The sequence below is a fragment of the Leptonotus elevatus genome, chromosome 9 (assembly GCF_054856555.1).
Source record: "Leptonotus elevatus isolate MCC_2025b chromosome 9, RoL_Lele_1.0, whole genome shotgun sequence".
NCBI lineage: Eukaryota > Metazoa > Chordata > Actinopteri > Syngnathiformes > Syngnathidae > Leptonotus > Leptonotus elevatus.
In genome coordinates, this window is record NC_141247.1 from 1,323,905 (window position 1) to 1,350,759 (window position 26,855).

General features: G+C 41.8%; 1 protein-coding gene and 1 long non-coding RNA gene across 2 annotated transcripts in view; both read left to right on the plus strand.

Moving 5' to 3' along the window:
• nkx1-2b (NK1 homeobox 2b) overlaps positions 1-26,855 on the plus strand; it is a 55,667-nt gene that overhangs the window by 26,142 nt on the left and 2,670 nt on the right. The gene's annotated exons all lie outside the window — the stretch shown is intronic.
• Positions 2,762-5,628, plus strand: LOC147167830 (uncharacterized). Its single transcript, XR_015096018.1, has 4 exons — positions 2,762-3,111; positions 3,762-3,815; positions 3,920-3,970; positions 4,062-5,628. It is a non-coding gene; the product is annotated as an uncharacterized LOC147167830 (long non-coding RNA).

Consider the following 26,855-nt stretch of genomic DNA (forward strand, 5'->3'; position numbering starts at 1 on the left):
GTTTGTATGGCGCTATCACCCCACAGACCGATAAGGTAACGCCCCAGCGAACACATACAGTTGGGGCCCATTTGGGCACCACTTGGTCTTGTTGGGCTTTGGATGGGCATGGGCTTAGAGTGGGCTCTGTTATTGGGCCCCGCTTGGGCAGTAGGTGGGCAGTAGATGGGCGAAACTAAGTATGGGCAATAAGTGGGCTCTGGCTGGGCTTCACTCCAAAACATTAAAACATTTCCACAATAACAGTATGCGTGATAGCACTTACTACTTGGGCCCGGTTGTTCAAAACTCAGTTATGTCTTTAACCACTGCTTAAGTAGATTTAACCGACCGTTAACTTTAACGGCACTGTTATCTTGCTGTTAAAGTTAACACACTTAAGGACCGCCGCTAACTTTTTAACAATGGTTAACTCTGTGTTCGTGGCTTATGCTGCCTTCATGATGCCCGTTGAGCGCAAGAAAAAGAGAGTCTATCGAGGGCTTGACTTTGACATTGGTGATTATTCTGATGAAGAGTTACGCGCACGCTACCGCTTAGCAGTAATACAATGCCAAGTCTCATGCTGAGTCAAAAGAAAGAATACAAATGTGTTTTTTAAGATCAGTTCTAAAAATGGACAGAGAGGGGGCTTGCCCAACATTTAGTGGGAGGTGATTCCAAAGAGAGGTTACCTGTAATGTTTCTTGTTTGCTTTCACGTCAATAATCAAACAGACAACAACACTTTGAATAGTGGGTAATTATTTACGTTAAATCAATTTTAATTTAATATTATAATAATATTTTTAAATTAATTTGAATTTAAAACAGTAATTAGAAATATTAGTAATCATTACAAGTATTAGAAAAAAATACACACGTATTAGAAGTATGTAAATACAAAAACTTCTATCAAAAATATTACACAAAAAATACAAATAAGTCAAAAATACAATTACATTACAAAAAAAACGGACACAAATATAAGAAAAAAAATCAAACAAAAACATACAATATTCTATGCTATAAAAATATTGGCAAAAGTACAAAACAAACACAAACAAAATATTCACTGAAAATCCACAAAGTAGAAAAAAAATAAATTATAATGAATTAAAAAAAGAAATATTTATTTCACAAAAACGGTGGGTTAAGAACTTAGGGGATAGGGGTTAAACAGTGGTTAAAATAACCGAGAATTCAACAAACGGGCCCTGGCCTATATTTCTTTACAATTAAGTAAGATTTTCTTTTTGAAAAAAATGCACACAAAAAATCTATATTTCACCTTAATATTGACACCTTCTTAAAATAATCTCCTAAATCAGTTTTCCCCCCAGATTTTTCAGGAAACACAATTTGTTTTTAACCATTTGCATCACAAGGAGATGATTTAAGCAACAAATAATAATTTTTGCAAAAAAATGACATGGGGAATTATTTTAAGAGGGTGACAATATGAATTATTTAGACTATTGTTGGGCCATTTCATACAAGTTTGATAGCACAAGATTAATATTCAAACCTAGAAGAAAGCGCTGCACAGCATTCTGAAAATATATGGGGAAACCCCTCCCGCCTTCGAGCCAATTAAAGGAAACAATAGGGATGGAACACTGACAGTATTTGTTGTTCTTTGGTCTTTAATAATAATAAAAAGGTATTGATTGTATTATTGGTCTTCTTGATATTAAAGCTTGTAACAAACTAATTTTGTGGCATTAGTGTGAAAGAAGCCTTTATAGGTACAATCAGGAACATCATAATCAGCCCAGTGGGCCTCAGTTGGGAGATAGCTGGGTTGCCCAAGTGGGTTTTAGCTTGGGCCCATATGAGGCCCATTTGAGCCCATCTGCACAGCAAAAATTGGTTAAAAGTACAGGGTGATTCATAAAGAATAAACCAAAAATCATTACGTGACATTTAAAAATGAAAAACAATAGGAAACTCTAGCTAAAAATGAAAAACAATAGGAAACTCTAGCTTCGACACACTTGTTGTACATACGGTACCCTCAAGTTTTTATTTCATGTTTTACAAGTGCTCAATGTGGCCACCACTGACAACACAGACAACATCAAGCCGATATGAGAATTCCTCCCAAACCCTAGGATATCGCTGTCCACCGTGTTGTTGATTGCAGCTGATATTTGATCTTTCATGTCATCAATATTTGCTGGAAGTGTTGAAACATCAACTTTGTCTTTAACATACCACTCCAAGCCACCCCCCACACCCACCCATCCCGCATAAAAAACAACATGAAAAAGTCACACACAGTGAGGTCCGGGTATCTGACCGGCTAAGACTCGAGAGCAAGGTCTGAAGCGGTTGTTTTAAATTGTTGAAATATTGCGTGATGGTTTTGGACTATTGTTTTTGAATCGGCGTGTAAGTTAAAATTTTAGGATGACATTTTTGGGAACAGATTTAAACTCCTGAAGTGTAATTTTAATATTTTCAGAGTTAAATGGTGACCAAACTAAGTGTTATTTTACAGAGTTGTAAATTAGAGATGTAATTAACGCTTTGTCTGCCATGTTCGGGAACTCCCGTACACTACAACCCTAACATGTAGCGCCACCGACGGGAATTCCCGAAAATTACGTTTTTAATGGAAATTGGCAGAGTAATGTCTTGGCCAGCTGCCCTCAGTATCAAGCTGATCAACTATTGTAATGACTAACTATGGCCATTAGATGGTAGTGACGACTCTCGTTTGGACAAACTCAGCTTGATCCAATAGTAGTAAAAGAGGGGTGGAGTGAGAAAGAAAGGAGATCCTGGCAGAGAAAGCAAAAACAACTCGGTACAAGCAACTCTCGCTGCAGCGCTGTTATAAAAAAAAAGGTAGCTCTACCAGTGTTGCCACAAAAGGCAACACTGATTAAAGTGATTCAGAGGTTGAAGCATTGACGCGGCAGCTTCGTCCACGTGAGAAAGCATCACAAGCTAATCCCCAGACCGCATGGTGAGCCAAATATTTCGGCATAGCCCGACTCGTCATCGGATGACGACGAGTACTACTTCAAATCAGACACGGGTTCATCGAAGGAATGGAAATAATCAGGATGTGAGGAATCGGATTCGGACAGCAAATCATCATCTGATCCCCCAGAAATCTGCGAAGGTAAGCGCTAACTTACTATGAGGTAGCTAGCTAACTAACTTACAGTATTTCGCTGGGTGTTTGTGTAGAGGTGATGATAGATTGTATAAATGTACTGATGTACTCTATAACTAGGGGTGTGAATTGCCTAGTACCTGCCGATTCGATTCGTATCACGATTCATAGGTCACGATTCGATTCGATACAAATTAATCCCACTACAAATCCATAAATTGATTATTGCGATTTTTTTTACTCAAATTTAGAAAATACTAATCAGTAAACTTGTACATGTACACTGTAAGATTTGTATGAAAATGTATTTATTTATCTGAAACTTTAGGCTTATAACTGTGAGCCACTTTATTTAACAAACAATCTGTTGCAATCTATTTCATGTTTGAACAGCACTGAAATAAAATATTACGGCTTAATGTTCCATTAATATAACATTCTTCCATGCTTAATGTGTGAATCCTAACCCTAAGTAAGACGTTTTGTTGAATATTCCCGTAAAAAAATGTATGTTTAAAAATCGATTCGGCTGCATATCGAATCGATTCGAGAATTGTGCGCTGTAATATCGCGATATATTGCCGAATCGATTTTTTCTAACACCCCTAACTATAACACAATTGTTGCCTAAACTAATGTGAATGTATAATTCACAGATCGTCCATCTTGCTCCAAACGTCTGCCGACTGCAGTTTCTAGGGCAAAGAGTGGTAAAAAAACAAAACCCCAAAAAACTTTACAATACACCAATGCAATATAATTTCTTTTTTAAAAACATTATCAAGGTAATTATTTATATTTATGTTATTTACAGCACAAAGAGGAGGAGCCAGGAGTATTACTCCCACCAGATCCAAGAAGAAAGGTAAAACATATATATACAGTATTCGCATCACACTGCTGCAAAATAACTAATTACAATATATTTATATGATCATTTCAATTTGCATTTGCAGATCATTGCAGGAAAAATGCTGTCTGGCATGAAGCTGGCTAGAAACCAACAGTATTTCCAATTACAGCAAGGGCCCTGCAGCAAATCTGGAGTCCACACTGCCACCTGACTTCCTGGAGCGGTATCTGACGGACGAGCTTCTCCAACACATTGTCGATCAGACAAACAAGTATGCACGCCAGCATATGCAGGTACAGACTCACAGTCTGCCACATAGCAGGAGTCATTCCTGGAAGCCTTTGTCTATCCCAGAACTTACAAATTTTGGGGGACTTTTGTTTCTGACTGGCTACATAAATAAGACAAGCATTGATATGTTCTGGACTATGGATGAGCTCAAGACCACAGCCTTTATTAGCCAAGCGACATCAAGAAGGAACAGATACCAGCTCATCTGGAGTTTCCTGCATTTCAATGACAATGATCAAAATGACAAACTTTACAAAGTCCGCACTGTATTAACCTACATTGTCAACAAATTCAAGGAGCTGTACCAACCTGGCAAGAACATTTGCATCGATGAAGGGATGATGAGTTTTCGAGGGCGCTTGTCATTCAAAGTCTACAACCCACAAAAGCTGGTGAAGTACGGTGTAAAATCGAACATACTGTGTGACTCACAAAGCGGTTATTGTTTCAACATGCTACCTTACGTTGGTACAAGCTCTCCCCTCACGGATACAGTATTCACATTATTTGATTGTCTGCCAGGTAATGGGTACACGTTGTATATGGACAATTTTTACAATTCGATTCAGCTCTGTGATCAATTACTAGCAGCAGGTACGAATGTATGTGGAACACTGCGTAAGAACAGGGGTGAACCCAGTGTCATTACCTCGGCAACGAAGACTGGTTTTGGGGTGGAAGGGAAACTGGCGCGGCACAACTAAAAGGTTTTAGTATTAGCCTGGCAGGATAAACGCTTGTTGAGAATGGTGACAACTGCCACCAAGATGAAATGCGGACGGTGGACGTGTGGCAGAAGGCACAACAAAAAATACTTTTTTTGTGACAAACCAGCGTGTGTTGTGGCATACAATGACTCCATGAATGGAGTTGACAAACACCTCTTACCATCCATTCACACGAAAGACAATGAAGTGGCATAAGAATTTGTTGTGTACATAGTTCAACAATGCATACATCATTTACAGGACAAAAAATCCAGGCAAGTGCAATCACTATTAGCAGTTTGTCCGGCAGGTAGTGAGATCCTGGGTGATACAGAAACGTGTGAGGGAGGAGGAGGAAGGAGGAGATGTGAGACTCGAAGGGCATAAAGAGTTGGAGGAAATCCGAAAGAGCAGCAGATCACCAACTCATGATCCTGAAAGGCGGCTCGATGGCAATTTGGCAAAACGTGCTGGATTACTTGCCTACCAAGTCTTGACCCTCAAAAAGAGGTCTGAACTTGAGGGGACCACCAAAATCTCCCCACAATTTCAAGTTGGTCCCCACAATGGTAGTTAAACCTGGAAAAACACGCGTGTTTGGGCCCGATAATGTAGCAAAGACAAAAGCGCACGCACACACACCCCGACAGACACACACACACACACACACACACACACACCTGTAAATAGTTTGTCAAGTTGTTTGTCAAATTGTTACCCCTGTTCACTGTAAATAAATTGTTTATTTGCCATTGTTGGAAATCATTCCTTTGATTTCTGCGTGTTCAAATAAATTCAAAGTTGAAATCTGTGAACAAGTTTGCCAGCTTTATTTCAGATTCTGAAAGCCACTTGGAGCTACTGCTCAATCATCGCAGCTCACCCACAAATGTGTTCTTCTCAAAGTTCATGCATGCATATATACCGAAATCGTTCCCTCCCCCTTTGTTGACAAAGAAAGTACCATTTGGTCTCTTCTCAACATGTGATATTTCCTGTCACAACAAGTCTACACACCCCCTCTTCTTATCTTAAACACTTCCTAAAAGGATGTGTGCAAACACCTTGGCCCCCCTAAAACTCCACACAGAGCACAGCCCCCGAGGAAGAGACTGTGCCCCCCCCCCCCTTTGATCTTGTCCTGTCAGCAGAGTGGAATACAATCTGGCCATCTCCTATTGAGTTCTTTCAGTCCTTAACAGATGTGAGGTAAACAATTGGCTTCCTAGATAAACTATTGAACTCTGTAGAGCTTCGCACCAGAGATTCCCGCATACCTGCCTTGTGGATTCCGACACCTCACTTCCTTAGGAGGAAAACAGACCACATTCTACCACAGTTGTATTTATCTAACTAAAATCAAAAACACTTTGAAGAATATATATGTAAAACAGAAAAACAATGTTAATAATTCTAACATTCCCTCATTTGAACTATTCTATAGTTCAACACCTTAAGACATTGTTTTTAAAGGAAAATACCAAATCAGATTAACATTGAAAGAAGTGTCGTGATGTCACAGCTTTTGTAGATGTTTTCTCTTCTCTCAGCCATCTTGTGATGAAGCTCGTTGAAGGTCTTTTTTGAATGAAAAGAGTGTCGCAATAGTTCGTCTCTTCTTTTAAGAATTTGGGGTAGACTACCCAAATTCTTCGATTTGCCACCTGGGATTATTCTGCCCAAAATGTGATACAAAAGTCTGACATACCATTTTGTCCAGCGAAAGCTTTTTATACAATCGATCCATAGTTTGTTTGTTTATTGTATATCGACGTTTTTTTTTCTTTCCGCACGGCGACTCACAAGTCCCGACTCTAAACCGGAAGCGCATTCAGGACAAACCATACTGTATCCGGGTCGAAATCGCCTCCATTTTGTTCATAGGCTATTTTTACTTTCGGTTTCTACTTTACGCATTTAGTATTAATATTTATCAATGCAGTGACGTCTCACTTTACAATATGATAGTTCAATAGTGTAAATTTATTCGACAACGTTTAAACAACCGTACAACGAGCAACACAGAAGCTCACAAAACACACAGAACGCACAGCACAACATATAACGTACACAGACAACGAATACACAATGAATCACGTGATCCAATTCCGCAGTGTCAAAACTGTCTCTCTTTTACTGCATATTACATGCAAGGCGCTCGTTCAGCGCAAAACGAAAACAAAATCACACGTAATCTAGCGATCGCAAATACAACGTTTAAAACCCAATGTCCGTTGCAATCGACCTGACTCCCCCAACTGTTCAATTTCAACAGCGCGCGCACTTTTAAAATAACTTATTACGTGAATATGGACGTTCTTTAAACAGGCGACATGTACTACCTGAAAGAACAATCCTGAACCAACCAAACTGCCAAGGGCAGGCGCGTCTACTATGATCTTCAGATTTATCAATGGATCTTCAAATATCCACAAAACCCCGTAACCTCTTTATCCTTATATTCAAAAAATAACTATCATAGTCCATCGAATCCTTCACAGCTTAAGAACAAAACTTCTTAATAAAACGCTGCTTCTTCCTGTCAAAACATGCGCAATCCAGGCCTGCACTTTGCTGTACAAAATGCACCACCTCACGTACGTGTTTATAGTTCAATGTCGCAGAATTTTTTAGAACGACATCAAACTACAACTTGTTCAAACAGATCTCATGTACAAATTTACACAATTTAGCAGACGAAAACAAGTTGCAACGATCTCAAACAGACAGAACTTCTCTACGTGGATCAACGTCTCCACTTACTGTAATTAATTATTTAGGCGCCCAGAAGTTCCATTCGTTCATAAATCCCTGCAGCTCGAAATCCTCTTACCTCCTTTCAGCGTCGGGAGTCACCAATTGTTGGAAATCATTCCTTTGATTTCTGCGTGTTCAAATAAATTCAAAGTTGAAATCTGTGAACAAGTTTGCCAGCTTTATTTCAGATTCTGAAAGCCACTTGGAGCTACTGCTCAATCATCGCAGCTCACCCACAAATGTGTTCTTCTCAAAGTTCATGCATGCATATATACCGAAATCGTTCCCTCCCCCTTTGTTGACAAAGAAAGTACCATTTGGTCTCTTCTCAACATGTGATATTTCCTGTCACAACAAGTCTACACACCCCCTCTTCTTATCTTAAACACTTCCTAAAAGGATGTGTGCAAACACCTTGGCCCCCCTAAAACTCCACACAGAGCACAGCCCCCGAGGAAGAGACTGTGCCCCCCCCCCCACTTTGATCTTGTCCTGTCAGCAGAGTGGAATACAATCTGGCCATCTCCTATTGAGTTCTTTCGGTCCTTAACAGATGTGAGGTAAACAATTGGCTTCCTAGATAAACTATTGAACTCTGTAGAGCTTCGCACCAGAGATTCCCGCATACCTGCCTTGTGGATTCCGACACCTCACTTCCTTAGGGGGAAAACAGACCACATTCTACCACAGTTGTATTTATCTAACTAAAATCAAAAACACTTTGAAGAATATATATGTAAAACAGAAAAACAATGTTAATAATTCTAACACCATCAAAACACACTTATTCTTTTTTAATTGTTGGTGTTTGTGTTTTATAGAAGGAAAGCACGCTTCAGATGTTTGTGGTGTCACAAAAGTAAAAAAAATAAAATAAATCAAAAATCACTGATGTGTAGGAAATGTTTTCACAAAGTTTGTTTAGGTAGAAACACACTTTTTTCTAATGAAAGATTAGACTTCAATCTTTCATTTGGTAGTCTCTGTGTTTGCATAGTCCTAACACAATTTTCTGTGGTGCCTTGAAACATCAGTCAAAATGCTCTAAATCAGCTGGCACTATGAGGTGATCTTTTCTGAAAATGGCTGGCAGTCAGCCCTGTTTCCACCGACGGTATCTACCCTACTCTACTCTGCTCTGCTCTACTTAGCTCTGCACCAAAAAGCAATGAGTCTCCACTGCCACAGTCACCACCTGGGAGTACCTCCTCACTTCGGCAGTTACGTCATGCTAAAGCGACCGCAGCGAGCATGCACTGCATACAGGCGAAAACAATGCAGAGCGCGAATGTTTTTTTGTACCCGGTGCTTGGATTGTGGCTGTTTATTTCAGCCAGAAGACATTGAATGAATATTGCAGAAAGCAGAAGACTGCATTAAATAATATTAAAAAGGCTTGCAGCTCCTCAAAAGTCCAAGCATTAATCTGTTTGGAAGCCATTGTTGTCCTTTCTTCATCATTAATGGCAACTGTTTCCCGGGGTGATGGTTTGCGCAGCTGCACATTGATAACGACATATCTCAAACCAATCATTGGCCTCCTAAATAATTTTGTCACGTTTTGGAACTGAGCTACTTTTTTTTTAAACCGCAAAGGAGCTGGTACCAGAAAAAGTGAGTAGAGTAGAGCCGGGTGGATTTGTTGGTGGAGACAGGGCTAAATGTCGAGTAGAGTACAGTAGAGTAGAGTAGAGTAGATCCCGGCGGTAGAAATGAGGCTAAAAAGAGTTAAGATTCACCTTCACACCTGCATTTCTCAGTTTTAGAGACAAGTTGGCGCCATTTTCCTTTTCCTCACTTGTCACAGGAAACACTGACATTCGAACAAAAGGAATTTGGGCACTGGAAGTAATTTCCACTTACAGAAGAGACTTCCCCAAAAATTGGACTGTTAAAATTTGGATCTTACATTCTGGAATAGGCTGATGTCACGTTAAATGTATTTAAAACATCAACTCTCTCATGTGGCTGTATAGCTCAGTGGTTAGGGAGTCTGACTTTGGTTACATGGTACCCTGGTATAATCCCTGTCATGGCAGTCGTTTTTTAATTTTTTTTTAATTCTAACTCGGACCCAGGTGGGCAGCCCAGATGGGGCCCATTTCATGTGGGTTTTAGCTAGGGCCTGTTGGGTTTTGACTTGCATATAATAATTGAACAAACACTCGTCAGTTGTCATCCATCCATTCCTTTATTCTCTCTTCCCTTCCACCTCCTACCAACACATTCTCTTGTGCTTAGCGCCCTCGCCTGGTGAACTCCTACACCTACAGTCACATTCTGTTAAGGGTTTCATCAGTATATAACACCCCCCTTTACTTAGAATTAAACTCACAACTCTATAATAACAAAATTAGAAACATCATAATTTAGCACATTTTCTTGACTTGGAAACATTAGGAAACATCACTTTTTTCCAGAACTTATTCACTCTTTACAGAACACATTTCTGCACTTTATCATATATATATTCTTCTCAATCCGATAATGGATTTGAATGAGAGGCACATCACTTTAGGTTAGAGCACATGCATATTACAAATACCCCCCCTGATGAGGTCTCTCCTGTTTGAGTGTGACAGGCTTTGTTCTGATCCCTTCACTGTGGGTCTGAATCGAAGACTCGGTTTGATTTCCTCCTCTGTAGATTGTGACATATTTCCTGAGTTCTCTTTTCCAGTGCAGTCCTTGAGCTTGCGCTATGCGTATCCTTTTCATCAGCAAAGCGTTCTGTCTCTCCACCATTGGCTTGTGCCCGCTTGGGTGTTGTTCTCACATGCTGTATGCCATTGTCCTCACAGTATGTCTGAAACTGTGTAGATATAAACTGTTGGCCACAATCAGATCTGATGGTGATCGGGAGCCCGTGACAACTGAAAAAGTTCTCCAGGTTGTCTATTTCCTTGTCTGTGGTAGTTGATTGCAGGATTTCATATTCGTAGTATCTGCTGTAATAATCAATGAATACTAGTATAGAGTGTCCGGTTGTTAATGGACGCAGTAGGTCAATTGCCACATCTTGCCATGGTTTATCTGGTAATGCTGTCGGACGTAGTGGTTCAGGTACAATTTGTCTCTCTGCACCCCGGTCCATTCCCGGCCACCACGCCTTATTCCTGAGGTGCTGCTTGGTGCCCACTACACTCAAATGTTCTACATGGGCCAAGATCAGGGTCCTGGTTCTCAGTGTGTGTGTTAATACAATGCGTGTTCCCCTCAGTACTAACTGTCCAATAACGTATATATCTGGCAATTGTCATAACAGCCTCTGTATGGCATTTCTCACCTCTGTCAGTTCATCATCTGTGGCTGATGCCTCCTCCACCTTTCTTATAGTTAATGCTCTGGGTGTGGCACTTTCAGCAACCATCCTCACGTACTTTTCTGCTCTATGTTCATGGACGTGTTCAGTGGCACTTTTTCCCATCAGCCGAGAGAGGGGATCTGCGATGTCTTTTCCGGGGATGTGAACCACATTGGAGTCTCAGAACCCACCTCTCAATGTGTGCACATGGCTTCGATGTGGGAATGTAGATCGCCTCCAATGCTTTATGATTCGTTAAGTCAAACTTTTTTCCACACATAAGTGTGCAGTCTCTCACACGCCCATACTAGTGCGAGCGCTTCACGTTCTGTCTGTGAATATCTTTTTTCATAGTCTGTCAGACTCCTGCTCACATAGCATATAGGCAGTTATGTTGCTCTTGTACCAGTACGGCTCCAAATCCAACTGGTCCGGCATCGGCTATTACCATCCTTGTTGAAACACGCTAAAGTTCCAGCTTCTATTGTCTTTAATGCTTGAAAAGCTGCTTTCTGCTCTGGTCCAAACTTGAATGGTGTGTCTTTTTTCGTGAGTCTGCTGTAGGGGCTCTTATATGGTGTCAAACTGGGGTATGAACCAGCTGCTAAAGCCAGCCAACCCAGAGAAGCTGCATACCTCTGATGTGTTTTCCGGCTCCCGTGCTTCCAATACAGCTCTCACTCTTTCCTTAATGGGGCCGATGCCCTTCTGTGACAACAATATGTCCATGAAAATTAGCTCGTCCATGTTGAATTGGCACTTGTCTGCATTCAGAGTCAGTCCACACTTCTCCAGCCTTATCAGGACTGTGCAGCCGCTGATCATGAATTTCCCGGTTCTGGCCATGGACGATGATGTCATCAGAAATATTCTCCACTCCTTGATGCCTCTCAAGGCTGATGCTATTTCATGTTGGTACTGTTTACTTGCTGGAGAAACACCAAACACAAGTCTTTTGTATCTAAATGTCCCTGTGTGAATAGCAAATGTGGTAATGCCTCTTGATTCTGGTGTGAGCTCCAGCTGGTAGTATCCACACTTTAAATCAAATTAGCTGAAAACTGTGGATCCATTCATTCCTTGTAGGAGCTCGTCCACCATAGGTATCTGATGTCTCTCTCGGATGATGGCTGTATTTGCTCTTCACATGTCGAGGCACATCCAGATGTCATCCTCCGCTGGTTTAGGAGCAACCACAAAAGGGTTCATCCACGGTGTGGGTCCCTCCACCCTTTCAATTATGTCCATTTCTAGCAGTTGGTTTATCTTTCTGTCCACTGCCCCTCTTAGATGAAATGGCACAAGTTTCAGGGGCTGAGCCACCGGCTTCACTTTCTCATCAATGTGTAGACTTATCTGTTTTGTGATTAGTTTTCCAACTCAACAATTTCTGTTTTATTGTCAGTCACAGTGGCTATGTTCACACCCACTCTCAGCACACCTAGCTTGATAGCAGTTTCCTCACCAAGTAGTGGCACTCCTTGCCCTTGGATTGCTGTGAACTCAGGCTCTGTGTTGTTTCCCTATGCTTATTTTGAACTTGAACTTCCCTTTTACTGGTATGGGCACTTTGGAGGTGTATGGGTACGGGGGCTTACTCAGCACTTTTTTAGACACACATTTTATTATTTTACTTTTTAACATCTCCCATGTGTCTTCATCCACAATATTACTTGATGCACCAGTCAATTAACGAGCAGATTTACTCCACCAACATTAAATATCACTCTCTGTGTTTGACTAATCTCTTGTTACAAATGCATAGTCTCTGTCTTGGTTCTCTGTTTCAACACATTTCCTTTCCTCCATTTTCTTTTCCTCCTTACCTTTTGATTTGCACATTTTTGCAAAGTGGTCTCTTCCATTGCACTTCCTGCATGTTTGTCCTTTTACTGGGCAGGCAGGATCTTTGGCAAAGTGACAATACAATAACTGAAGAAACACTCGTCAGTTGACATCCATCCATTCCTTTGTTCTGTCGTCACTTCTGCCTCCTACCAATACATTCTCTTGTGCTTAGCCCCCTCGCCTGGTGAACTCCTACACCTATAGTCACATTCTGTTAATGGTGTCATCACCACCTTTAAACCAATTTAGGTTTTAGCTAGGGCCCACATAAGGCCCACCTTGAGCCCATCTGGGCTTGCCCACGTGGGGCCACCATGAAATCCCTGACAGCCCAGATGCGGCCCATTCACCAGCCCATATCCAACCCACATGGGCCCCACATGAGTGTGTTGACAAGGGTGTTTCATCCTCTGTCCATGGACCGGAATTTTCTATTTATTCAGCGTTCTCCATCTTGTCTGTCTGCACTTTATTTGCCTCTCTCTGGCGCATTGGTTCTTGCGTCGCCATAGAGTGACGTCACGGACAGTCAAATCCGTTCTGAGTGTTTCGAGCTGATTAGACTGAGACACATCCTGTCCAAATCGCATATGAAACTACCTCCCACATGTGGTATCAACCCATCTCGCAAAAATTGGATTTCATGTGCTTTGTGACTCTTCAGACTACAAAAGAGCCATCCAATTTGAATCTGGATGGGCTAAAAATCTTATTTGGGCTGGCAGTCAAGGTCATAGAAATCTGCCTACCTTTTCTCAAGCCCACCTTTTCTCAAGCCAGTTTCTCCTCTTCTTTTTCTAAACGGCAGCACCTCATGGCTTCTTTTCTCTTGTACTTTTAATCCATCATCTCAATTTAAGTCTCAACATCATTACAGTCCGTTCACCCGTCAATCAAACGGAGTCTAGAGTAAGGTGGCCACTTCCATAAGGTCAAAAAGAAGAACATATTAAAAAAAAAGAAAAAAAAGTGTTTCCTCGCTGTAACGCAGTTTACTTTTCACGGCCTCGCCGTTTCGCTGATTTGTTTTGTGTGCAATTTTGCATGCATACTTTTTACAGTAATGTGCCTATTTTATAAAATTTATGAAGGTTTGAACATTGAGAATGTTTAAACAAGAGGGATATGTGAGAACATATAAATGCATTAATGAGCAAGGTGTATAAACTGTGTGGTTAAGGGTTTTAAAACATTTATAATAATTGTAAAACAAAGCTATAACTACTTCGCGGATTTCATTTATTGCAAATATTTTTGGGAACCTAACCCCAGCGGAAAACGAGGGGAAAAACTGTACATCAGAATTGCGGCGTATTTTCATCAACAATAAAGTTGTGCATGGTTTATAGATCATGTTTGTGCACTAAATGGTAAAAAAATATCAATTAAAAGTCAAACTTCTTTTTGGCAATTTATTTCGTTTACAGTACCATGTTTTTAACCCATTAAGGCCGGGAGCGTGTGACCGCACTTCTATCGTTAAAGCCGAGAGCCCTCCAGCGCTCTTCTCCCTTTAAATCCGGGAGAGCGGATAAGTCATTTGGTTTGGTTTTGACCAATTCTTGGACTCTAAGCCGTTTAAATCAATCTGAAAATGCACGAGAGGTTGACGTGGTCCTCGTAGCATGTCCTGGAATTTTATTCAGGCATTTCTGGTTGTCGCAGATTCGCGGGAGTTATGAAATAAATGACGCGATTGACGATGGCACGGGAGCAATTTGAATCAGTGCAACGAGTCGACAGTGACATATTGTTAAGAAATATGTTTATAGACAATGAGGAATTTTGCCGGGCTTGTAACGGAATGGACGAATCGATCCCCTAAGGTCATTACAACTTTGCTCCAGTGTTGAAGGTAAATATAGGCCTATATGGAGTTATGCATCTGCAGATGAGACATTTGTTTTTGTTGATTAAAATATACATATATATATATTGAAGGTTTATAATAATAAACTTATGTTTGTGTGAACGCCACAGTTGTAAGCTCTGAAATGTTTTGGGAATTATGTTATATCTGCTTCAGGAGCTGAAATATCAATTCTTTTTGTAAATGTTTGGATTTCCAGGAAAACTTCAGGTTTTTGGGGGTGACTCAAAAGTCACCCATAGGTTTTAGAGGCATGTTGTGCCATGCGGTTTGCCATACGCAGACCAGTTGTGACAAACGGGGGTGGGGCTGATGTTGGGTCACATAAAATCAACCACGGCTCATTTTCTATAAAAGGCAGACAAAACAGTGTCCGATTTAGGGTTGCACAGGACTCCGGACTCATCACTGAAAAGTAGGACTGTCCGGCATAAATCCGGATGTCTGGCCACCCAAGTCCAGAGTCACGTGACATAAACATTTACGTAGACGCCTCCCTGGAGAGGTGTTCTGGGCATGTCCCACCGGCGGGAAGTCCCGGGGATGACCCAGGACACGCTGGAGAGACTATGTCTCTCAGATGGATTGGGAATGCCTTAGAATCCCGCCAGAGGAGCTGGTTGAAGTGGCTGGGGAGAGGGAAGTCTGAGCTTCCCTCCTAAATCTGCTACCCCGCGACCCGATAATTATCGGTAGATAGTGGATGGATGGATGGATGGACTATTATTTTTGTATTGATTATAACATAATCTTATAAATATATGGATTTCAAGCCTCCCTGGAAAGGTGTCCCGGGCATGTCCCACCGGCGGGAGGCCCCAAGGACGACCCAGGACACGCTGGAGAGACTTTGTCTCACGGCTGGCACGGGAACGCCTTGGGATCCCGCCGGAGGAGCTGGTTGAAGTGGCTGGGCAAAGGGAATTCTGGGCTTCCCTCCTAAAGCTGCTGCCCCCGCGACCCCACTCCGGATAAGCAGTAGTAATTGGATGGATGGATGGATGGATGGATGGATGGATGGATGGATGGATGGATGGATGGATGGATGGATGGATGGATGGATGGATAGGTGTTTTCAATCTAGTTGAATAATGTCAACCTGGTCTTTGGATCATTAGTTTTTTTCTTTAAGTAGACATCTGTGTATATATATATATATATATATATATATATATATATATATATATATATATATATATATATATATATATATATATATATATATATATATATATATATATATACAGTGCTGCTCAAAGGTTTGTGAACCACTTGAGCAATTTGGACTTTCCAATTGTTACATTTTATATGAAATAACAGGTGCAGGCTTATCAATTCAATGCATTGTTCTTTTTTTAAAATCAATTGTGTAGTCAAGACTGAATTAAAAAGCGTTTTTGGTAAATTCATGTAGGTGCAGAAGTACGTGAACCCTGAGCTGCATTGCTTAAAACAAGCAGTCAAGTAGGATCAGGTAGGACAAATTGGTAGTTAAACTAACCACTGAAATGGACCAATGAAATGAGAGGTTTAGCAAAGAAATTGTGCATCACTGACTGAAACAGAGACAAAACCACGTCACTTTAGTCTTACCCAGGTAAAAAACCCATACAGGTCAGTCATGCTGAGCGGAAGAGAAATCTCAGGGGACCTTAGGAAGTGGGTAGTGACAGCACATCTGTCTGGGGAAAGCTATAAAGTCATCTAAAAAAGCGAGCTTCATCATTCCACAGATCATCTGCAACTAGAGAACACTGAAAATTACTACAATCCAGCCTAGAAGTGGTGACCTTCTAAAATATCAGCAAGAACCACAAGAAAAATGCTAATTCAGGTAAAAAGCCAACTCAAACATCACATCAAGGGATTTGAAGACCTCTTTTGCTGCATCTGGGACACATGTGCATGCTTCAACAATCAGAAGAAAAGTCTATCGACAAGGCTTTCATGGAAGGCTTGATAGGTAGAAGCCGCTGCTTACAAAAAAGATCAAAGCTGCCCATCTCAACTTTGCCAGCGAGTACCTGGACAACACTGAAGCTTTTTGGAAGTCCCTTCTGTGGACAGCTGAGTCCAAAATTGAACTGTTTGGTCACAACTAAAACAGTCATGTTTGGTGAAAAGTCAACGTTGCATACCAGCAAAAGAACATTCACCCTAGAGTGAAGCATGGGGGTGAGAATGTTAAATTCTGGGCTGGCTTTTCATCCTAAGGACCTGGACAACTCCACATAATCCAAGAAATCATGAATTCAGAGGAATATTGTGGAATCCTGGAACATAACCTGAAGCCGTCATTTGTAAAGTTACAGCCTGGTAGACGATGGACCATGCAACATGACAATAATCCAAAGCATTCCAGCAATACAACAAAGGAATGGCTGAAGATTCATGTTCTGGATGTGCCCAGTCAAAATCCTGAATTAAATGATTTCAAAATGCTGTGGCGGGACCTGAAGCGGGCAGTTTATGCTAGACGCCCATCCAACCTCTCTCAACTGGCTGCATTTTGCAAGGAAGAGTGGCAAAAATCCCCCCAAACCAGATGTGAAAGACTGATAAATCACTAAAGAAAGCGTTTGGATGAATATCTTATTGCAAAAGAGGTGCAATGTCTGATTAAGTGAGAGGTTCACATACTTTTACTTTTAAGTTTTTCTTAAATCAACAACTTTTGTTCAAGAATGAATGACAATATAATCAAAGTCCATTATTTTCAATGTCAGCATGTAGATTTGGGTATGACTAAAACATTTAATGAAGTTATTTTAATATCTTAATTATTTTTGTATAAAATATTAAAATTGTTCATTTAAGAAAAACTCGGATTTCATGGGTGCAAAAGTAACCTCTCACATCTATTTTGGGGGAATTTTTGCCACTTTTCTTTGCAAAATGCAGCCAGTTGAGAGAGGTTGGATGGGCGTCTAGCATAAACTGCCCGCTTCAGGAACCGCCACAGTATTTTGAAAAAATTAAATTTTTGACTGGGAACAACCAGAACATGAATCTTGTTGTTCTTCAGCCATTCCTTGGTTGTATTGCTGGAATGCTTTGGATTATTGTCATGTTGGATGATTAATCGTCTACCAGGCTGCAACTTCACAAAGGACGACTTCAGGTTATGTTCCAGGATTTCATCTATATATCCATCCATCCATCCATTTTCAGGCAGTGGGCAGACACCCTGAACTGGTTGCCAGCCGATCGCAGGGCACACAGAGACGAACAACCATCCACACTCACACCTATGGACAATTTGGAGTGTTCAATTAGCCTGCCATGCATGTCTTTGGAATGTGGGAGGAAACCAGAGCACCCGGAGAAAACCCACGCAAAGCCGAAGCCCGGACTCGATCTCACGTCCTCTGCACTGGGAGGCGGACGTGCTAACAAGTCAGCCACCGTGCCGCCTCATGGCGTGGCTGGCTGTGACGTGGCTGGCTGTGGCGTGGCTGTGACTTGGCAGGCTGTGGCTTGCACCGCTGGAAAATGAGCAGATGGCGACCGCAGGGCTTGCACCGCCGGAACAGAAGCAGAGGGCGGCCGCAGGGCTTGCGCCGCCTGGGGTGGATCCGATGGCAGCCGTGGGACCTACGCCGCCTGGGGTGGATCCGATGGCGGCCGCGGGACCTGCACCGCCTGGGGTGGATCCGATGGCGGCCGCGGGACCTGCACCACCTGGGGTGGATCCGATGGCGGCCGCGGAACTTGCGCCACCAGAACAGGAGCACATGGCGGTCACAAGGCTTGCACCGCCGGAACAGGAGCAGAGGGCGGCCGCAGGGCATGCGCCGCCGGAACAGGAACACAGGGCGGCTGCGGGGATTGCGCCGCCTGGGGTGGATCCGATGGCAGCCGCGGGACTTGCGCCACCTGGGGTGGATCCGAAGGCGGCCAAGGGGCTTGCAACACCTGACCAGGAACATGGGCTTGAGATTGCCGTGGCAGAGGTAAGGAGGCTTGGCGCGGCAGAGGCAAGGAGGCTTGGCGCAGCGGAGTGAGGCTACCGTGGAGCGGGGCTGGGGACTTGAGGCTGTTGTGGAACTAATAATTGTTGAGTGTGTTCGGGGGGGTTCGTTTTGGTGACGTACTTCCACAAACTTACTGTAATGCAATACGCACTTATCAGTGAAGAATAATTACCCAGCTTTAACCAGGACTTTGTATTAAATAAGAATAACAGCGTTTCCGTTGTATTCGTTCAGCAGCGGCGCGGCGCCACTTCCTTTTGTGTGCGCCGACTTTCGAAGATGCCAAGCAACGGGGAAAGTTTTGCTGTGCCAACGCGCGTTTTTGATTGGTGGGCGAGTTTCACGCTCGTTCCTGGTTGGCTGCTTTCTCGAGCCACTGTGAATGGCTGCGTGTGACTTTGGCGCGGAAGAAGGCATGAGAAGAGAGTTGAGGTGTACTCAAATGTGGAGATTCAGATTAAGTGAATAAAAAGAGAGAGAGAAAAAAATAACAGCCTGCAGTGTGACCTGTCTCCTGCAGTTCATTTCATCTACCCCGTTTGCGGGCGCAGAGATGACCCGTACTCAGCAGGAACGGATAACAGAATACTGACGATGTTGTGCCATAGTAGTTACCCCTGAAAAAATCATTGCTTAACAGCCGCATGACAACGAGACTGACTCCGATAATGATGAGGGGGAACCTGGCATGTTTGATGGAGAAATTGCTCAGCTGTTCAATTCGGATACTTAGATGGATTTGTGGATGAAGATTGATCAAAAACCTAACATGAGTACATTGTTAAATAAAGGAGAACCAAACTCAATGTTTTGCTCTTGTTGTGTTGCTCCTGCAACCCGTCTGTTTTAGCAAGCATGCACCCAATAACGCGGTACGCTTTACTTTATGTATGGGTTACATTAAGTTGGTCTCCTCGTTATTAAAGCTTGTAAGAAAATAACTGGGTGTGAAATGAGCCCTTGTGGGTGCAATCAGAAACACCATAATCAGCCCAGTGGGCCGCAGATGGGAGCTAACTGGGTTGATAACACACACACACACACACACGCACACCCTCACCACCAGGATCCCCACCCCCGACAACATGAAAAAGTCACACACAGTGAGGTCCGGGTATCTGGCAGGCCAAGAGTAGAGAGCAAGGTCTGTAGCACATCTCCTACCAATTCAGCGCTGAGGCACGTTTTTATCCAGGTAAACTTGAACTCCGGGTTTTCAATGGGGCGGTGCTCCAACTTTTTGAAAAATAAATGATCAAATAACAGCTACAGAATCAATATGGTGGACCAGGACATTCTGAGTCACGTTTGGGAGGTATTCGCATATCGGCTTAATTTTGTCTGTGCTGTCGGTGGTAGCCACATTGGCCACTTGTAAAACGTGAAATAAAAACTTGACGGTACGTACAACACGTATCCATGCTAGAGTTTTCTACTGTTTTTAATTTTTGAAATATTGCGTGATGGTTTTGGCGTATTCTTTTCTTCACACCAGCACTTCTCAGTTTTAGAGATGAGTTGGCACCATTTTCCTTTTCTTCGCTTGTCACAGGAAACACTGACATTCGAACATAAGGAATTTGGGCACGAGAAGTACTTTTCACTTACAGAAGAGACTTCCCCAAAAACTGCACTGTTAAAAATTTGGATCAGTGATAGGCCAATGTCACATTAAATGTATTTAAAACATCAATTTTATCATGTGGCTGTATTGGTTCTTACATTGGTTCAATGGTACACTGGTTTGAATCCCTGTGATGGCAATCATTTTTTACAAGTCAACTTTTACCTGGGACCCAGCTGGGCAGCCCAGATGGGGCCCATTCACCAGTCCATTCCATACCCTTGTGGGTTTTAGCTGGGGCCCATATAAAGCCCACCTTGAGCCCACCTGGGATTGCCCACATGGAGCCACCATGAAATCCCTGGCCCAAATTAACTGGGACCCAGCTGGACAGCCCAGATGGGGCCTATTCACCAGCCCATATCCAACCCACATGGGTGTGTTGACAGGGGCTTCCGTACTATTTTTACATATAGAATAATATAATATAGTGTGGCAAGAATGCTGCCAGCAGACGTGTTTGGTAATCTCACCTTTTTATTTGTCTTCACACAACCGGCTACTGTTGGCCGCAGCCGACGCCAAATACAAGAAACTAATTTGTGAGCCAAATTAGCACACGAGCAACCAACAATCCCTTTCCACCGTGAGACGTGCGATGCGTTCACTAACACTCGGACACAAGAATGCAAAACAGAATGTGCAACACAGAAACACACAACTTAGTTTGTTACACTAACTTATAAAGTTTATACAAACGTAATGTTATATACTAATGTTATAATCGTAATGTTATATCGCTCTTGCTCTCCATTAGCTCTCTTGCATCAGGTCAACACTTCCAAACAACTTGATTTGTGCACGTCTGTCAGCTAGATGCAGCGCGCCGCGCCGTGATATGGACGGAAAAATAGTGCTCGGCGGTAATGGAGTCTGACTTTTTTCTAGTTTGCAGTTTTGTGATGCAAATTAATCACTCTTTTGAACACAAATTGTTTTTAGAAGAAAAACGCTTTATTTCCGCGTGAACCCAGCCAACTAAGTTTTCCTACTTTCGTCTCGATCTAAATCGGACCAGATCTCGGGTCACAGGATGCTGTCAGCAGTAAAAGTCTGTGCTGATTGCACACCACTGTAGGTGAGGATGCCATACAGATTCATGTAAAAAAAATAAAAATAATAATAATTTTAAGATGATGTTTCAGACCGAATATTATGACTTTTCAGCAAAGGACGTGACCATTACGGTCTCACAAAGTCAGATGATGCACTGTGACAAAAAAAGCTGCCCAAGTAATCCTGTCTTCTCAAAATTTCACACATTTGATTACAGCCAAGGCCTGAAGACATATACAAACTTATATTTCATCATAGTGGTAGCACCAACTACTGGCAAAAGGAAATACATGTTTTTTTGTTGGTGATGTTTTTCTCTTAGCAGGTGAAACACATCAACCTCATATATTGCTCAGAAGAGTGTTTAGGCCTAGCTGTAGCAACACATTGTTTGTCAACAAAAGAAAATGAAAGAACACTGATTTTGAGGGTGTTATCATGGACGAAAACTCATGAAACTTGAAACACTCAGCACACCTGGCAAAAAAAATCATTTAAAAAAAGTCCATATGTAAAGGTTTATTATGCCAATTAAAAAAAAAAAACATTCCAATGTGCCAGTACCCCAACGTGCAAGTACCCCAAAGTCGCTTGGGCTGCGAGTTGTCTTTATAGCTGCTCGCAGCTCTATTTGCTTTGTTTTTTGTTGCCACCGAATGACGTGCACTCTAAAAAAAAAACATGTTGGAAGTAAATAAATGTACCCCTTGTTTATTTTAGACAGTCACCGTCCACCTTGTAATATGGAGGACCAAAACTGCCAAAATTAAAAATAAATAAATGACTAATTAAATGACTAAATAAATAAATGAGTAAAAGTGAAAGTAAAAACGGATTGAAAAAATATAATTCGAAAATTAAATCCCAAAAATATAAATGAAAATAAAAACAACAACAACAACAACAAAATATATATATATATATATATATACAAATATAAATAGATTTGTATTTAATTTTTGAATTATCTTTTTTTAATATCAGTTTTTATTTTCACTTTTAGTCATTTATTATTTATTTAGTCATTTATTTTTTTATTTTGGCAGTTTTGGTCCATACTGCAAGGACGAAATGTTATTTAAATGAGGTGGAGGTTCTAAGCGTATCTTGGGTTGGACTCCGCCGTTGCAAACTACCTTTCATTGGTCGAGTGAGTGGCTCGGCGAAGAAGGAAGTCCTCGCCGGCTTGCATTGGTCCAGCAAGACAGATCTTGTCCACTGTCACCACAACTTGCGACTTGAGTTGCTCGCCAACAAGTCGAGGTATATATAAATATATATAATATTATATATATACAATATATATATAAATATATATTTATGTATATTTATGTGTTTTATATATATATATATATATATATATATATATATATATATATATATATATATATATATATATATATATATATATATATATACAGTATATATATATTGGTGTGTTTTTTTCATTTATATTTATTTGTATTTATTTTTGGGGGATTTACTTTTCGAATTAGATTTTTTTATATCAGTTTTTTATTTGTACTTTTAGTCATTTATTTATTTAGTTAATTATTTTTTGGCACTTTTGGTCCTTTATATTGTAAAGGTCACTGTTCTCAAAAAATAGAGAAGTTGTGACATTGACATTCATTTGAGTGAACAGCACACACATTTTAGCCATCTGTTTAGCATCACTAATCTGTTGAAACATTAATCTCCTCATACTGTTGCCAGAGGTCCACTAAAAAACTCAGCATTTAGACATTGCACCTTGCCAAGGAGATCAATGAAATCCTGTTTCTGTGCCTCTGATTGCTGCTTCAAATCATTCAGGCCTCCTGTGTATATGACAACAGATTTCAAAGGTTGGCGCTCAGTTATGTTCTTCTTAATTTTTGCAGCAATATCAGACACCAAAACACCATATAGGTACTCTCCTTAAGCGTATTAATAACTGTACATATTTGATCAGGGTAACGGAGTATTTGTGTGTGTATATGTGTGTGTACAACAGAACTGTTAAAACTCACGCAACGTGATGCACACATTTCTGTCCAATGTCAAACTCACACGTTAATTTATCATGCTAAGAGAATATACCACTGAAAAATAAACAAGGTTTTGTCATTGTTAAAAAGAGGATATTATTTTGGCCCTCTGATTGGACGTTGCTACTGTCACTTAAGAGGCCAGTTAGATTGCCTGAGTCGGGTGCCCAAACCTGCTTCCATTGTGCATGTGCTTAGTTGTTTTTTCTTCCTCCTCGTTGTGTGTGAGGCTGTGAGCAGCGAGGTTTGACTCAAAGAGTACCCCCTGTACCTAAAGTGAGTACCTAATAACTTGAGAACGTGTTTAAGACCTGAGACTTACTTTATTGTCAGGTAGATAACTATTAGTATTTTATGGTGAAGAGTGTGATTAAATATGTTGTGCTTCCCCTACCCCTTTTCGGATAATGAAAATGAAATTACTGTGTATTGTTTTCTTATTTTATTGTTTTGATTGTTCATCATATGCATGTTTGGAATGAAAAATCAAAAATAAATATAACATTTAAAAAATAAGTGGCGTTACGTGGCTGTTTCTATTCCTGTGCTGCCTTTTAAAATGTTCCTATGTTTCTGGCTTGACTTGAATTTTATTTTACTTAAAAGAGACCTAAAATGAAAATGGCAATTTTTTGAGGTTTTTGATCGTTAGATGCATTCCCCTACCTTGTAAGTCTCCAGAGTTGTCAGGAAAATGACCCATGTTTCCCTTGCCTATGGCAATGTGTGTCAACACATCTCAAACAGCACTCTCAAATGAGCTGTTTCAGCAGATCGGTTTTATACGTCACTAACCCCATCTTTTTCGTTTTCATACATCACTAGCTTAGCGTGGACTCCACCCTCACAATTTTGAACCCCTCCCCCCACCTTCATTATACTCATGGAAGCTGGCACTGGGGGGCGGCAGTGGATCTTCACGAGAGAGAACAGAGAAGGGCTGGTTTCTACTCGCTGGCTCGTGGAATTCGCCACCTTGCAGAAGCCGTTGGGCTGTGAGGTGGGCCCCGCTCCGCCAGCTCGCGGAAGCAGCCCTCGCGCCGCCGGCTCGCGGAAGCCGTTCGGCATCGAGGCAGGTACTGCCCCACCGGCTCGCGGAAGCAGCCCTCGCTCCGCCGGCTCCTGCGCCGCCGGTTCGCGGTAGCCTTTCGGCATCAAAGCGGGCCCTGCTCCGCCGGCTCGTGGAAACAGCCCTTGCGCTGTCGTCGGGGGACCTTCACAAGAGAGAGCGGGGACTGGCTGGTCTCACCGCCGCCCAACCGGCAGCGCCCGTGGAAGGACGGCCGTGTGGGAAGCGGCAACAGAGAAAGAGAATAATGTAACTAATTATGCCTGTTGTAATGGCATTTTGTACATAGGTGGCATTTGGAGGTCATCTATTGAAACTGAAGAGCAAAAAAGCATGTAGCCTAATAGCCTATCAATATTCCTTCAAGTGCAGACATGAAACACCATGTGTAGTGTGTAGACCAAGCAAGTGGTGCAGGAGTGCCTTGGCCACGCCCACCAAAATCCACCTGTTTGAATCTGGGCTCACAGTTGACCATTGTCTACTTTGTGGAGCCTGTGCAGTATTTGTACAATAAGGCAGAATTTCACATGCAATTGTTACAGTATTAGGGCATCCAGAGGATGGTGGTTGTTGTCACTGCAAAGCTCATTTTAGGACAACTTTAAGCAATTGAATCACTGTTAATAGGCAATATCAAATTTTTAGAATTAGAATACCTTATCGTCATTGTACCACAAGGTGCAATGAAATTGAATACAGTTACACCCCGTCCAAGAGACATAAGAAAACAATGACTAACAGAGGGAGACAGAACAGGACGCCTGTTGAGTCACCCAAAGCGATGCCCCAGTTCTCAGACGAGAAATGAAAAACATAAGAAAGGGGCAAAAGGGAAAAAAAGCAGTCCCAGACTATGCTCTTATAATGAAGGAACACTATGGATTTTTTCTCTTTTGGGGTCGGGGTGGGGTTTTTGGGGAAACCTCAGCAAACAGCCACATGAATACACAACAAACAGTGACTCAAATACTTGTACATATGAAAGTGGGATGGTGGAGTATCATGCGGGGGACATTAAAGCCCAGACGCACTGAGTAGGTGTTTGGTACCATAAGCTGCGTTTCCATTATAGTTTGCGCAAAAATTAAAGCGATATTGTACTATTTGATAAAGTATAATTTTGACTTGCCGGTGTTTCCATTGATGAGCGTTTCACTTCTGAGGCACAATTCGCAGTGCAATTCGGGATCTCGCAGTTCTGTAGGGAGGTGCTCATGATGTTTACGGAAGACAGACGCCCGGAGTTGTTAATATTAATATAGAAACATCTTCTTCCCCTCATCGAGCAGGTTTGGGCATCTGGGGTTGGTGTTTGTGCGGGTGCTTACAACTCGTGTTATGGCGCTGACGGATGGTTTCAACGACGACGTGCACCGTATGTCGCTCGTTTGCTCGTTGCCAGGGGCAACGGCCATTTCTCATGCAACGATATGGGACGTGCATCGAACGGCGGCATATTGGCTCCATAGCTAAATCGCTTTGTACTTAAAAAGACTTGTTATCCCCTCCGAAAGGCAGCTCCAAAACGAAAGCGATTGGCCCCGTACTTCCTACTTCCTTTCCTCCGTGACCGGGCCGGGGTCACATGACTACAGGGAATGCGCAAAAAGTGTTTCCATTACACTTTTGCGAAATACTTCTATTTCGACACGTCTCAAGAACCACCTCATGAGAGCGTAAAAACTTTTTGGCGATATTTGAGAGTTTTGGGGGGAAAATCATGTGTTTCCATTACTTGTTTTTTGCGCAAAACTGAGGCTAATGGAAACGCACCAATAGATAGGCGCCCACCACCTCCCAGCGTCTCTGTACTGCAACAGAGTAAGGAATGGGAGCAGGAGTTGGCCTGCTCATCAAAACACATCGTCTCATTGCTGTGGAGAAGACCATGTGTGTCATGATAGCATCACGAAACACAGGAGAAGATCGGGTGTAAAAAGGGGTGGGAGCTTGAGCCTCCGGCAGTAAAAAAAAAAAACTCCAAGAGAGATATAATGTCCTTCGCCAAGGCCTAGACAAATTAACAGATGCTTTTGGGTCAGGCTGATTTTAACTTCACCCAGCCTTAAGTGTCTGGCTGGAATTTATGTTCATTTCTTCAAGGCAAGCCATCACTTGCTCAAAGAAAAGATTAGCCTGGAAATGCTGGAAAACGTTGTAGTACATTGGTTACGAGCGGCTAGTTAATTTTTAACTAAACCGTCGCCAACGCAAGACCTGTTTCATGAGTTTACCTTTTTTTAAATACTTCTGTTGAACCATAGTTCAAAATTATTGTCTGATTTTCATTGGTTAACTTAACATCATTTTAAAAATACTATTATCAATAGTTAAAATATGAAATTATTGCAAAAAATATAACAA